Source organism: Phascolarctos cinereus, unplaced genomic scaffold (assembly GCF_003287225.1).
Source record: "Phascolarctos cinereus isolate Bilbo 61053 unplaced genomic scaffold, phaCin_HiC Scaffold_726;HRSCAF=1367, whole genome shotgun sequence".
NCBI lineage: Eukaryota > Metazoa > Chordata > Mammalia > Diprotodontia > Phascolarctidae > Phascolarctos > Phascolarctos cinereus.
The window spans coordinates 62,358,797-62,373,428 of record NW_027556098.1 but is presented as its reverse complement, the minus strand read 5'-3'; the positions used below and the strand labels follow the sequence as shown (position 1 = coordinate 62,373,428).

The 14,632-nt window shown below is 40.6% G+C and overlaps 1 pseudogene; it reads left to right on the top strand.

Moving 5' to 3' along the window:
- Positions 1–4,500: 4,500 nt before the first annotated feature.
- Positions 4,501–6,036, top strand: LOC110194648 (histone deacetylase 1 pseudogene; annotated as a pseudogene).
- Positions 6,037–14,632: the final 8,596 nt, after the last annotated feature.

The window sequence follows — 14,632 nt, the reverse complement described above, 5'->3', positions numbered from 1 at the left end:
GGGTAGTATAGTGAGAATGAAGGAAATTCAGAAGCAATCAGCAGCAGTGTGGCTCTGACCCCCTAGAAGCAGAGCAGTTTTTAGCCCAGTTTTCAAAGGAACAGCCAGGGCAGGAACTCCAGACCAAAAGTGAACCTACAATTGTTTCCAGAGCTTTCCAGATGGCTGATAGGGGTGGAGTCTAGTAGCAGTCTACTCTTGCTCAGATCCAACCTCAGGTCAGAAACTTGCAGAGCTCATATGAGGGAGGCAGCAATCAGACTTGGTCTGGATCAGGCCATTTTAAGAACACTGAAATATGGCAGGTCCCCAGATTATCCCTGAGAATGTATAATAACACAACACTTGATACTCTGAAGAAAGCCGCAACAGTTCCCAGGTCCAAACCAACTGTAATACCATCACCCACTGATGTGGTACGCTGCCTTTTACCCCAGGAACGAAAGCAAAATAGAAGGTCTATTGATTACTGCTGGGCCCAGTGCTGAGAGCAGAGTACCTATGTGTCCAGACCCACTGTTTTTCAGGTGACCCTTAACTACTTCAGGTTTGAAGGCCCTAGACTAAGCTGGTTACTACTCAGAGGGACAAACCGAGGGGATTCAGATAAATCTTGGTGATAACTCAATTTTTGTCTGGATCCTATAACTTTTTCTCATCTATTTTGTTTGTAGGGAGATAGGAATTTTTTTCCTTCTATTTTTTAACCTTTGCCCAGATGCCCATTAGAAGTATTCCTATAAATTAAGTTGATTTATCACTCTGAGTGCCTACCTTCCCAGGGTAGATGGGCATTGGCATTTGGTTTCTTTCCAACAAGACCTTTGATTATTATAGTACTAAGATCTTTCTTTGTACAATATGCTGTATGTGTGTTTTCAATTTTTTAAATAAATATTTCAACCCAGGAAAAAAAAAAGAAAGCTGCAACAGGACTAGCCCAGATCTATCATCCAGAAGTCCTGGCAAAGCCCAGCCCTAACATTAAGTCTGAAATCTAGGAATAGGCTGGAAAAACAAAGAAAGAAAGAAAGAACCCTACCATAAATGAGTTATTATGGTGACAATAATGTTCAAGACACAAAACCAGCAGAAATAAAACAAAAGTTATCAAAATAGTTTTTAAAATATTTGTTTGAAAAAAGGAACAGGACTGTGTGTGTGTGTGTGTGTGTGTGTGTGTGTGTGTGTGTGTGTGTGTGTGTGTATCAGCTCTTCTCTGGGGTCAAAGAATTAGAAATTGAGGGGATGCCTAGTAACTGGGGAATGGCTGAACAGGTTCTGGTATGTGATTATGATGGAATACTATTTTACTGTAAGAAATGATGAGCAGAATGCTCTCAAAAAAAACCTGGAAAAACTTGCTTGGGCTCATGCAAAGTAAAATGTACTATGTACAAAGTAACAGCAATATTGTAAAATGATCGGCTGTAAATGACTAAGCTATTCTCAGCAATACAACGATCCAAGACAACTCTGAAGGACTTATGTCAAAAAATGTTATCCATCCCCAGAGAAAGAATACAGATTGAAACATACTTTTTTGTAACGTTCTTTATTTTTCTTGAATTTTTTTTCTTTTTTGGTCTGTGTTTTCTTTCACAACACGACTATTATGGATATGTTTTGCATGACTATACATGTATAACCTATATTGAATTTCTTGCCTTCTCAATGAGGGGGAGGAAAGGGAGGAAGAGAGAGAATTTGGAACTCAAAGTTTTAAAAATGAATGTTAAAAAATGTTTTTACATGTAACTGAGGAAAAATGAGATACTAAACAGATTTTTTAAAAAAAGAAAAAAGAAAATGTATAGACACTGAGTGGAGGAGAGGGAGGTTGCCCACCCTTATTTTGGTTCTCCCTTTAATGGCTGACTTGATTTCTTGTTAAGTTAAAAATAAAATAAAATGTTTGTTTGAGGAAAAACATTGGAAAAGAAATGAGAGCTATGGAAGAAAGAATTGGAAAGGGAATTAACAGCCACCTTGGCACACGAAGTACAAAATCTTGCCCAAGCAACAAATTCCCTAAAAATTAGAATGGATCTAACAGAAGCCAATGACTCCATGAGATGACAAGAAATACTAAAACAAAGTCAAAAGACTAAAACAAATGGAAGAAAGTATAAGTTAGTTATAAGCAAAAACAACTGACCTAGAAAACAGATAAAGGAAGAAAAAAATTTAAGAATCATTGGTCTATCAGAACACTGTAAACAAAACACAAACAAAAAAGAGCTTAGCCATCATATTTCAAGAAATCTTTGAAGAAAGCAAAATGGAAACAGAACACCTCCTGAAGAAACCTCCAAATGATATCTCCCAGGAGCATTATAGCCAAAATCTAGAGCTTCTTAGGTCAAACAAATTCTGTGATTCTATGGTTTTATGATTTTATTCATCCTAAAAGTTATTTTCCTCAGAACTAAGAGACTGATATACATAATGAACACAATACTTTAAAGTAAAACAACACTCAAAGACATCAGAATTCAGACCACTGCAATGATTAAGCTTGATTCTCGGGGACCAATGATTAAATATATTTTCTCTTTTCATGACTCAAGTGGTAGAGCACAGATCTGAAATGTCGCATGTTGTCACAGACAGCTGATGTGTGTGTTTGTTATAAGGGAGGGTTCCCTAGTTGGGGCGAGCTGCAATTTGTTGAGAAGTGATAGTGATTTTTTTAAAATCAGTATAAACTATATTTTAAAGGTAATACTGCTGAGTGTTATATCTCTACTTTCCCTTGGGTATCGCCATGTCCTCATATGCCTGTCTGGGAAAACAGGAACCAGGAAGTTTGGCTTTACAAGATAGTTTTCCTGTTTCATTGTTGAATAGATGATGACTCCTTCTCTCCAGAGAGGGTTTAAAAAAAAATTTCATTCAGAAATCAAATGTTATTTTTATTGAAGAACTCAGAACCACTTTATCATATACTTATCTATTGCATTATTACTTAATTTTTTTAAAAATGCACCTATCACCCTGCCTTTGGGCACATGTATGACATATGATTTTAGAATCATAACCAGATTTCAAAAGACAGGTAGCAAAAGAGAAATTTATAGCTCTTCCTTGACTAAAAGAGTAATTTGACTTAAGATTTAAAAATGTGTTTTTCAGAAAGGTCTTTGGGAGACCCTAAGGCTGAGGAGGTCCTCCTCCCATTTCTCATCAGCATCATAGACTGACTCTAGCCAAGATGTCCCTTTGACCAATGGATTTTTCTTAATACTTAATGTGGGGAGGAGGGGGAGGAGGAGGAAGACTAGCCAATAAAAGCCAAGTTCTTAGAGTATACTCAACATGTTCTGTTTAGTGCCAATGTATGTGGAAGCTTAGTGAGCCCACTTCAGAAAATGCATAACAAAGGGGTCCTTTTCCCCATCGCAAATCCCCTCTAATTCAGAGTACATGCTCACATTACCTGTTTCCAGTTGGTTTACTATATGGTGATGAAAAACCTTTTTAATCAGCTTCTGAGCTGGAATGTAACTAAGTGTGCATACAAAAGGTTCAAACAGATGAAATATCTCCATCTTCCCTAACAGAGGACCCAACATAAGAATTGCTGTAAGCCTCAGAGAGGAGAGGTAGGAATGGCAGAAGCAGCAGCAGCAGAAGGCAGCAGTGGTGGCAACAGGTGGCAACGGCATGAGTAGCCTACTGCTTGATACTGACTGCCTTATCTCCCCAGCTAACCACCAGGCAGTCATGGACACGTGGTTTTTCTGTTTCTTCTGTTTCAGTTATAGATACTCTTTTCTGATGTGAGGTGAAAGTATCAGAGATTAAATGAATCAGGTTACTACTTGGTGAGATCTGAAAAGTTGGGAGAAGCAACAAAAGTGCCCTCAGCAACTGGATCTGGTAGCTGCAGCAGCTGTACCTGGTAAGAAGCGGGTCTTTAGGAAGAACCAACCTGACCCAGAGCAGCAGTGAATCAATATGGCAACTGAGAGTCAACGTGTGCTGATCAATATCTGGTCACTGGAGCCAGATGGCTCTGGAGGTGAAAGTGAGGCTGGTAACTTTGCACAGCCCTCCCTCACTCAAATCCAATTTAATTGAAAGTCTTGGTATCTTTTCCCTGATGTCATGGTCCTCTTTGAGAAGAAAGGACAAACCACTACCTGCAAGCAAGGAACTGACTCAACTATCAGCTGTGCCACACCAGATGTGAACCTGGAGAGGAGTGGGAAGGGGAATGTTTTATAGTGATCAATTTGAGTTTGAGCCAAGTCTACCCAAGGTCCAAGGTAACAGAAGAGAGGTTCTTGAACTCCGGTCTTTATTGTACTTTTCTCAGGAAATATTCCTTTGCAAATGCTAATTAATGTAATAATAAATTAATATAATAATATATTATATATTATATAATAATAAAGATAAATAATTTGTAATATGAAATTGGAGAATTATTAACTGGTCAATGGGTACTGGGGGCAGTACAGTGTATGAGGGCATGAGGCAATGATGCTCACTCAGGGCACAGCACAGAGAGTCTGTTACTACTAAGAAGAGGGATGTTGAAAATCACTACTATGGGCAGGGCCACCCAATGAAGCCCCATCACATTGGAATGACTCACAACCTGCTAAACTATGGACTCTCAAAAGACAGAAATCTGTCATCCTCACAAAGCCAATGCAGATGAGATGAGCAAGCACCTCAATGATGACTATGTTAAGTTTTTGTAATCCATTCGCCCTGATAACATGTCAGAATACAACAAGCAGATGCAGAGATTTCATGTCGGTGAAGACTGCCCAATGTCTGATGGCTTATTTGAGTTCTGTCAGCTATCCACCAATGGATCTGTGGCAGGTGCAGTGAAGCTTAATAAATGTTATTATGAACTGGGCTAGGGGCCCATACTATACTAAGAAGTCCAAAGCTTCTGGCTTCTGTCACAGCAATGATGTTGTGCTGGCCATCCTGGAATTGTTAAGTACCACCAGTAGGGACTGTATATTGATTTTGACATTCACCATGGAAATGGTGTAGAAGAGGCTTTCTATACCATACATCAGGTCATGACACTACCCTTTCCTGAGTACAAAGAGTACTTCCCAGAAATGTGGGACCTACCAAACATTGGGGCTGGCAAAGGCAAATACCACCCTGTTAACTACCTGCTTGGAGACGGGACTGAGGATAAATCTTATGAGATCATCTTTAAGCCATGATGTCCAAGGTGATGGAGTCCTTTCTTCTGTTTCAGTGATAGACATTCTTTCCTGTTAGGTGAATGAGTAGCAGAGATTAACTGAACCAAGTTACTATGTTGTAAGACCTGAAAGGTTGGAAGAACCATTAAAGGTGAATTCAGCAACTGGATGCACTAGCTGCAACAGCTGAGCCTGAAGAGAAGCCAGTCCTGAGAAGGGACTAGTATGACCTAGCTCAGCAGTCCTTTCAGTCCAATGCAGGGGTCTTGCAGTGTGGTTCTGACTTTTTGTTTGGAGTCCTGATTAGATTGTTTCAACTTTATCACCATATTCCATTTTGAGTATGTGGAATTTTTCAAGAGCTTCAATCTACCCATGCTGATGTTGGGAGGGGGTGGCCATATTGTCCTCAATGGAGCCAAGGTGCTAGAACTAGACATATGTGACAGCCGTGGCCTTGGACACAGAGATCTCCAATGAGAGATCTTCCCTACAATGACTACTTTGAATTCTTTGGACCATATTTCAAACTTCATCTCAGTCAATTCAATATAATGAAACAGACTACCTATGAGTATCTGGATCAAACAGAGACTGTTTGAGAACCTATGGATGTTGTCACTTGCCTCTGGTATCCAAATGCAGCGTATTCCTGAGGATGGGATGCAGGAGGATGAGGAAGATTCTGAGAAATGAATTTCTACATGCTCTTCAGACAAGAGCCTACAAGAAGGAATTTTCAGAACCCAATGAAAAAGGTGAGGGTGGTAGAAAGAACTCATCCAACTTCAAGGAGAAAGAGCAAGATCTAGAGGAGAAAATGAAGCAAAGAGGAGAAGACAAAGGAAGATAAACCTGAAGCCAAAAGAATGAAGAAGACTACATCTGCTAGAACAAGTAGGCTTTCCTGGGAACCTGCTGCCCACTCCTTCTTGTTTCCTTCCTCCACACACACCCAGAGTCTATATTTTCCATATGTCTCTTTATATTTATATATAAATATACAAACTGTCTCCACAACGAAGAGACTAAGAGTTCTACTGTTGGCTGCTTGATCCAGTACCCCCACATACACCTTGCCTTGTTGTATACCTGAACAGGTAAGTCCATTTCTCCCCTCCTTGTATTGAATTTTGACCTCACCCCCCTAACTTTCCTTTCCTTGTTTTTAGGAGCTAGGAACATATTTTTCTGAATGGGTTATTTTAGGACATATTGCCCCAGTTGGCCAGGTCAGCTTGCATAAAGCAGAAGGGTTGGGCAGTCTCTCCCAAAGCCCTCTTTCTTCTCTCTCTGTGGATCTTTTTTATTCCATCATATGAAATTTGAAACCCAGTAAAGTTTTTGCAAGGATGACAGGTGGGGTGTGTGTGTGTGTGTGTGTGTGTGTGTGTGTGTGTGTGTGTATGTGTGTGTGTGTGTGTGTTGTCTGTCGGCCCATCTTCCTCAAATGGTTCCTGTGGAGGGACCACCAGACTGGAATCAGATTAGCCCTGGAGATGAATCGCCTTCCCTGTCCTGAGATGGAGGAAATCAGCACCTGTTCATAGATGGGAGGTGCTATGCCTGGTTCCAATAGTTCCTGAGCATTTGATATGTATCTTCTTGATGGTTTATATCTCTCTCTCTCTCTCGGTCTCTCTCTGTCTCTCTCTGTCTCTCTCTCTCTCTCTCTCTCTCTCTCTCTCTCTCTCTTATCTCTGTCTCACTGCATCTCTTTCTGTCTCTGTCTTACTGCATCTCTATCTCTTTCTGTCTCTGTCTCTGTCTTCTCTGTGTGTGTGTGTGTGTGTGTGTGTGTGTGCATGCATGAGCATCTGTGTCTGTGTCTCTCTGTCTGTGTATCTATCTATCTATCTATCTGTCTCTTGCCAGGGGGCCACGATGTTCTCCTTTACCTCAGCTGACTGACTCTTTCACAGGTATAATCAAATGCTCATTTCCCTTTTATGCCGGGATGGGTACCCATCAGGGTCAACTGGGTACACGTATGAGAGAGGGCTGACTGGGAACTATGGTGTGGGTTTCCATTTTGAAATAACATTTTGTTTTTTGAAGAATATTTGTAATATACCTGGTATATTTCTCAGAAAGAAAATTATACCAAGGGAAAATTATACTGGAAACAGTTAAAGAATACGTGGACATGTCTTGAAGTAGAAGACGGAAAAGACCTTTCTATCACACATTTCAGGAAGCAGGCTCACAGAACCTCTACAAACAAAACATATTATACATGGGGTACAGAAATCTACCCTGCCCTATAGGAAAATTGAAGGGGAAAGGGATAAGAGAAGAGGGGGGAGAGACAGAAGGGAGAGCAGATTAGGGGAAGGGGTATTCAGAATGCATGCCATCTTGGGGTTGAGGAGAGACGAGATGGGGAGAAAATTTAGAACTCAAAATCTTCTGGAAGTGAACGTTGAAAACTAAAAATAAATTAATAAAAAACATAAACGTATTCTAGGGACTTGGACCTCATTGGCCAGTCCCGTTATCCCATTATACTACCCTCTGTACTGATTTGAGTTTCCTTAGGCAGAGCTGTAAGGACATCCCTGAGCTAACCACAGAACTACCATCTACCCCCTTCCCACATCACCTCCAAATTCTCAGGGCAAAGCACTGAACTTTATGTTCATGTTAGGCACTGTAGAAACAACATAGGCCCTATTCTAAAGGAGAGAAAGACAAACACACAAGTTCAATTCAACAAATGTTAAGCACCTACTATATGCAACGAACTATGCTCTATGTACAAGGATACAAGAGAGAATGAGATAAGTTTGTAGTAAAGATTGGGCGATTTGGTCCTCTTCCCACTGCCCCAGCTCAATTAATATAGTCACAGAAAGACAAAGGCAAATAACAGAGGTAAAGAGGTATTACATTCTGATGAAGGGGCAGCTAAGTGGCGTAGTGGATAGAGCGCCAGGCCTGGAGTCAAGAAGACTCATCTCCCCGAGTTCAAATTCAGCCTTAGACACTTAACTAGTTGTATGATCCTGGGCAAGTCACTTCACCCTATTTGCCTCAATTTCTTCACCTGTAAAAGGAGCTGGAGAAGGAAATGGTAAAGCATACAGTATCTTTAGCCAAGGAAATCCCAAATGGGGTTATGAAGAGTCAGACACGACTGAAATGATCGAATAAAAATGCTGCTGAAGTGTCTACTCCTATCCCTTTACTAAGTATAAAAAAAAGTTTCTTTGATTAAATGGACAGAGGAGTGTGGCATCGGCTAGCTGACTATGGGTCAAGCCCCTGGAGAGCTAAGCTTTCCAAGCCTTGGAAACAGTTCAAGGAGTAGAAGAAGCATCTGAGACAGGAAGCAGCTGTGTAGAGAGAATCAACCTGCATCCCTACCAAAGAGAAGTGGGAGGGAGGGGGAGGAGGGGAGGGGAAGGGAGAGAGGAGCATTTTCTCTATTTGTCACTCTTATCTTAGAAAGTTATCTGAGGACACCAAGAGATTAAGTGACTTGTTGAGGGACATACAGCTGGTGTAAGTGAGAGGGAGCATTTGCAATCAGGTGTCTGGGCTCCAAAGGACAGGCCCTTCCTCCCCTACCCCCATGCTGCTTCTCCATATTGACTTACATAGTCCAAGTAAATCAGAAAGGGTTTTTTTTTCTGTCCTCCCAACCTAATTACCTTACATTTTACCATTACTATTCTAACTTTAAGAAACCACTGTTGGGCTTCTGCAGGGGCTGAAGGTATTGTGACTCCCTATTCTGTCCCCAGGTGTGGAGTCCTGGCCAGCCAGCCTTTAATGAGAAAGGTTAAACTTCCTGTTCTCGTTTGGCAACTTGTTAAGTCTCTCACCCTGATAACTACTGGGGACAATTTTACTCATAGTTCACATCTAAAGTCTCCCAAAGAGGGGAAGGGGAATGAAAAATGTTCTTAATACATGAATCAGGTACAGAGCTGGTAATTTATTCCTAAACATAAAAGGGATCTTAAGAGGGGACACTCAAAAGCATACATTAACGGAACATGACTTATTTTAACTACTGATATAATCTGCTAGGAGGCTGACCTCATCAGAACATAAAGCAATTTGCAGGACTGTTAATTAGGCGATTTACATTTCACTTCAGCCTTGCACTGTCCAAAACACTCCCAGTACCTGTCTACCAGTAAAATGGCGGCTTGAGCCAATCCTACTGTCAGTGGTCATCCTCACTGATGAAGAAGCTCCCCTTACTGTCAGCTTCCACCATTTCAGTGGACACATCAGAAAACCTCTAGACCTCTAGAACTCATAAGGTCACTTCCAGATCTGATCACATCCATTTTAATGGTGCTGCTCAGTCACCCACTTGGTAAAGAAAACATAAAAGAGGCAAAGGTATCTGGAGGCCATGGTACAGACTTGCCTAGTCATGCCCCCCTCCACTAGCTGCCATTTGGACATGGTCACCATGAGTCTGAATAAGTCCAATGGCATCTCTCCCCCACCAACTCTCAATGTAGTTTGAAATAGTCCTATGGGATTCACAGATGGGAAGTAAGAGAGTGAGGGAATGGGCCATTCCATTTTGTTCTGCTGCTGAGTTTTCTATTCATCTAGCTTCACAGACACTGAGGGGACTCTTTATCATCAATCAGTGCAACCTTCTGAACAAATGTTTGGAATCAGACCACATAAGCTTCTGTATGATCACCTGGACCAAAAATTAGAACTAAGCATGCTCTTGGGTTGGGGGTAGAAAAGAAAAGAAGGAGGCCCCTGCTAAACTGTCATCACCATCATCATCAGCTCCTTCACCATCATCATCATCATCACTTCAAATCCTCTAACACAGATCACTAGATAAAAATGCACATATATTTTTACTTTACATTGGTTTTCCAGATGTGTATCCTCAGAGCCAACACTTTGATCAAGGTTTAGGGAAGGTTTAAAATAATCTTTAATATGACTATTTTAAGTCTGTGACTTCAAAAAGCTTAAAAATCTCTGGTCTGGATGACAATGTTTCTACCTTTGCTTCCCAAGAAGTAGGAGACTACAGAGAGATCTCTAAGGGAAAGATTATGAATTTCCAAGCTATCCTTGTATTTCAACCTACTTTCTGATCTCAAAAGAAAAAAAAATCAGCGAGCCCACGTGGGTTACTCAGAAAACAACCAGAGATAAGAGCTTATTGACAGGATCCTGCATGCAGGCCCCTTATTCACACCGCTTCAAAGACAAACACTCTTTCAGTTTGTCGATTTGTTTTAGACCTTGCCGAATCTGCAACTCTGTGGCCTTGACTCTAAAAATAAATCTCCTGCAATAATGACTAGACTGTTGCAGAAGACAAGGCACCGGGAGAGAAGGACAGAGGGAGGCCAAGCTGAGGGGATGCAGAAGGGAAACCAAATACCCAAACAGGGAGAAGCCAACAGGAAATATCACTCGCTATTTTCTTGGGGCCAATAATAACTGAACATTTTAAAAGGAAATTGTTATTCTCCTCTCCCCCAATAAGGGTAGAATGAGACCTAAGGCAGTTCACCGCATCCAAATCTTTTTCTGAAATGGGAAGATAGGGCTCGTCTTGTTGTTTCCTCTCAAATCATCTCATCCAGGGCATTTTAACCTTTTTTTGTTTTGTTTTGTTTCAGGGATCCCTTTGGCAGTCTGATGAAGCTATGACCCATTCCCAAAATAATGTTTTTAAATGAATAAAATAAAAGACACAAATACATAAGATTGAGAAATTAATTGAACTGAAATAGTTATCAATGGGCAGCTCTCAGTGGGGCAGTGGGACAGCAGTGAATAGAATACCAGGCTTGGAGTCAGGCTCATCTTCTTGAGTTCAAATGTGGCCTCAGACACTTACTAGCTGGGTGACCCTGGGCAAGTCACTTAACCCTGTTTGCCTCAGTTTCCTCATCTATAAAATGAGCTGGAGAAGGAGATGGCAACACACTCCAGTATCTTTGCCAAGGAAACCTCAAATGAGGTCACAAAGAGTCAGACAGAACTGAAAAGACTCAAAAAAGGTGGTACAGTGAATAAAGCACTGAGCCTGGAGTCAGGAAGACCTGAGTTCAAATCCAGCCTCAGACAATCACTAGCTGTATGACCCCTGAGCAAGTCACTTAACCATGTTTGCCTCAGTTTCCTCTTCTGTAAAATGAACTGGAGAAGGAAATAGCAAACCACAGACTGAACAATAGTTATCTATCTATCCATACACACACACACACACACACACACACACACACACACACACACACACACACATATAAAAAATAAGTTCATAGGCTTCAGGTTGAAAAAAAGAAAAGAAACTCCTACAATCCTAACAGCCTTCTAGGGAAAAGTCTCTTGTTTTCTATATTATTCAGCATGGATTACTGAATTTATGAGGTAGCATGGCATAGGGAATAAAGAGCAGCCTGAGATCCAGGAAGACCTGAGTTCAAGTCTTGCTTTTGACACATACCGGCTATATGACCTTGAATAAGTCACTTAAATTCTCAGTGTTTTAAGAGAGTGGTGTCAAACTCAAACAGAAAAGAGGAGCCACTAAACCATATGTAAGGCTTAGAAAACCACATATTAGCATTATCTATGTTCTATAATATTTTTTACTTATTTTGTTAACTATTTCCCAATTGTATTTTAATCTGGTTGAGGCCCCCTGAAGGACTCTTTCTCATTACCTCAGCGATTGATACTTCTGCTCTAAGCAACTCCCAAGACTGTAAACTACAAAGAAGGTGCCAACCTGTACTGGTAGGTGAAGTTTCCTCTCCAGGGAGTTCCCTGTGCCAATGAAATCTAACTTCCCTGCTATGAAAGTAGTCAAAAAAATACTATTTCTTAATCCCCCCCCTCAAAATTCTCTTTCATGAAATCCTTCAGCACAGCAAAGATACAATCACCCCTTAAGGTAGTGTGGTGGAATGGATAGAGTCATTTAGGTTGGCATCTTAACACACATTTACTAGCTGTGTGACCCTGGACAAGTCACTTCCACTCTCTGAGACCTGCTTTCCTCCTACATAAAATAGTGGTGATGAGTTCTGTAGTAATCACCTCCCAAAGTTGGTGTCAGAATCAGCTCAGATGATGCGGTTTTTCAGCCTGCCAACCACGCTTCCAGCAGAACATACTAGAAAGAGATTTAATTGTTGTCCTTTGGTCCATAGCACAAATGAAGGAACTATAATAGGTTGAACTGAAAGTGATAAATAAGGGGCAGCCAGGTGGTGCAGTAGATAGAGCTGTGGCCTTGGAGTCAGGAGGACCTGAGTTCAAATCCAGCTTCAGACACTTGACATTTACTAGCTGTGTGACCCTAGGCAAGTCACTTAACCCTGATTGCCCCACTGAAAAGCAAAAAAAAAAAAGTGATATATAATTTATTATCACCTATCCTAGATTCTTTCCTTTCCTAATTAAGAAATTACAGTTATCCCTTCTACATTAAGAGTTTCCCCATTACAGTTTCAGTTCCATTATATCCCAGGTCAGCATAAGAAATTAAATGGGAATTTGGGGGGAGTTTTGCAGAAGCCGAAGAAGACACAGAAAAAGTTTAGATTACAGGGGTGGCGAACCTTCGGCCTCAAGGACACAGGTTCCCTACCCTCAATTTAGAAACTCAGAAAAGCATAAAATATATGTATAATATCAACATATTTATCTTTTAATATCATAATAATTCAGACTTCTTCTCTGGTACAAAGAGAGGGCCAAAAAATTTTGCATGAATTTTCCAGATCTCAGGGCTCTGCACCCCTAACCCTCACAATGTGGAAGGATAACTGTGACTGTATTTAATCTTGTTGGAGCCACTCCTAGCAAGAAGCAGACTTTTTCTAGGATGCTCATGAAGGTCTATGGACTGTATATAGTGTGATTCAGTTGCTACCTGAACAGAGGATACACACACCATTTGGCAGAAACTTGGTCGCAGGTATTTTGGTCGGATTATTTTTTCACTTCTCATTCTTTCCATCCTCACTCTAAATCTATATTTTTCCCTCTATTCTTTGATTTATTTTTTTTACATGAAATGTCTCCCTGTCAACCTTTCTTTATGGAACTGAGTTTCATGGCCTCCACATGTAGTTTTGATCCATGGGGATACCACCCTTCATTTCTCCTCCCATCACTGTGTCTCCTCTATAGATCAACTCATCCTCACTTTGTCCCATCAGTTCTAACAATGGCTGCATCTTTTCTTCTCTTCTGCCTGGGAGGTCATAAACTCTGTTATTTAGTAAGGGTTCTAGCTTTCCTTCCTCATTCCTGTAACTGAAACAGGTGAAGAGTCACTCTATTGTCTGGAGGCTGGGCATGTGACAAATAGTCCCTGCTGCTATTCACCTGAATTCTAAATAGTCGCTGTCGGTATTAATTGACTATAAAATGTACAAATGCGAATGATAAGGAAAAAACAAAGCTGTGCATGGATTTTATCAAATTTATAGGTACTGTGCCTTAAAATCAATTTAATTGGTAAATTATTCATAGGGAATAGCAACTATCATAGAGTTATGGCTACCCAAACCTATTTTTTAAAGATTATACTAATTTAAAAAAATAAAATAAAATTCCAGTAAAGTTCTAAATTCTGATACTCAGGGTAGGATGCAAACCTCAAACAAGCAAGTGCATGCTCTTAGGAGGTGTCACATTAACGGTAGCAATAGGACAAGTCATATTCAAAAGGAAAAACGAGCCCGATTCCTAGTAGATAGAATTCCTACTAGCCACTAGATAGAGGTATAAATAATAGATCTTGAGTGTTAATATGGGCAAAATTAAGCCCATGGTCAGCCTAACAGTCATCCTAAATTGTTTTTTAAATTTTTTTGGGACTAGACCTATGATTTCACTAATAAAGAAAACTCGATCCACCAATATTGACTGGCAATCACTCTACAATTTATCATCTTTGAGAACTGCCTGGGGCACTGAGAGGTTAAGTGTGACTTGCCCAGGGTCACAAATCAATCAATTAATCAATAAGCATTGATTAGGTGTCTATTATCTGCTAGGCACTGTGCTAGCTTTGGGTCATAAAAACAAAATCAAAATACCCTCCGTCCTCAAGAAGCTCACATTCTAATAGGGGAGACAACACACACAGAGATATATAGATAAATATGTTGTTGTTATTGCTCTTCAGTCATTTTTATTTGTGTCTGATTCTTCATGACTCCATTTGGGGTTTTCTCGGCAAAGATACTGGAGTGGTTTCCATTTCCTTCTCCAGCTCATTTGACAGATGAGGAAACAGAGGCAAAAAGGGTTAAATGACTTGCCCCAGAGTCACACAGATAGTAAGTGTCTGAGTCTGGATTTCAACACAGAAAGGACTCTTCCTGACTCCCGGCCAACACCCTAGCCACTCTGCCACCTAGCTGCTCTCTCTCTCTCTCTCCAAACACACACACACACACACACACACACACACACACACACACACA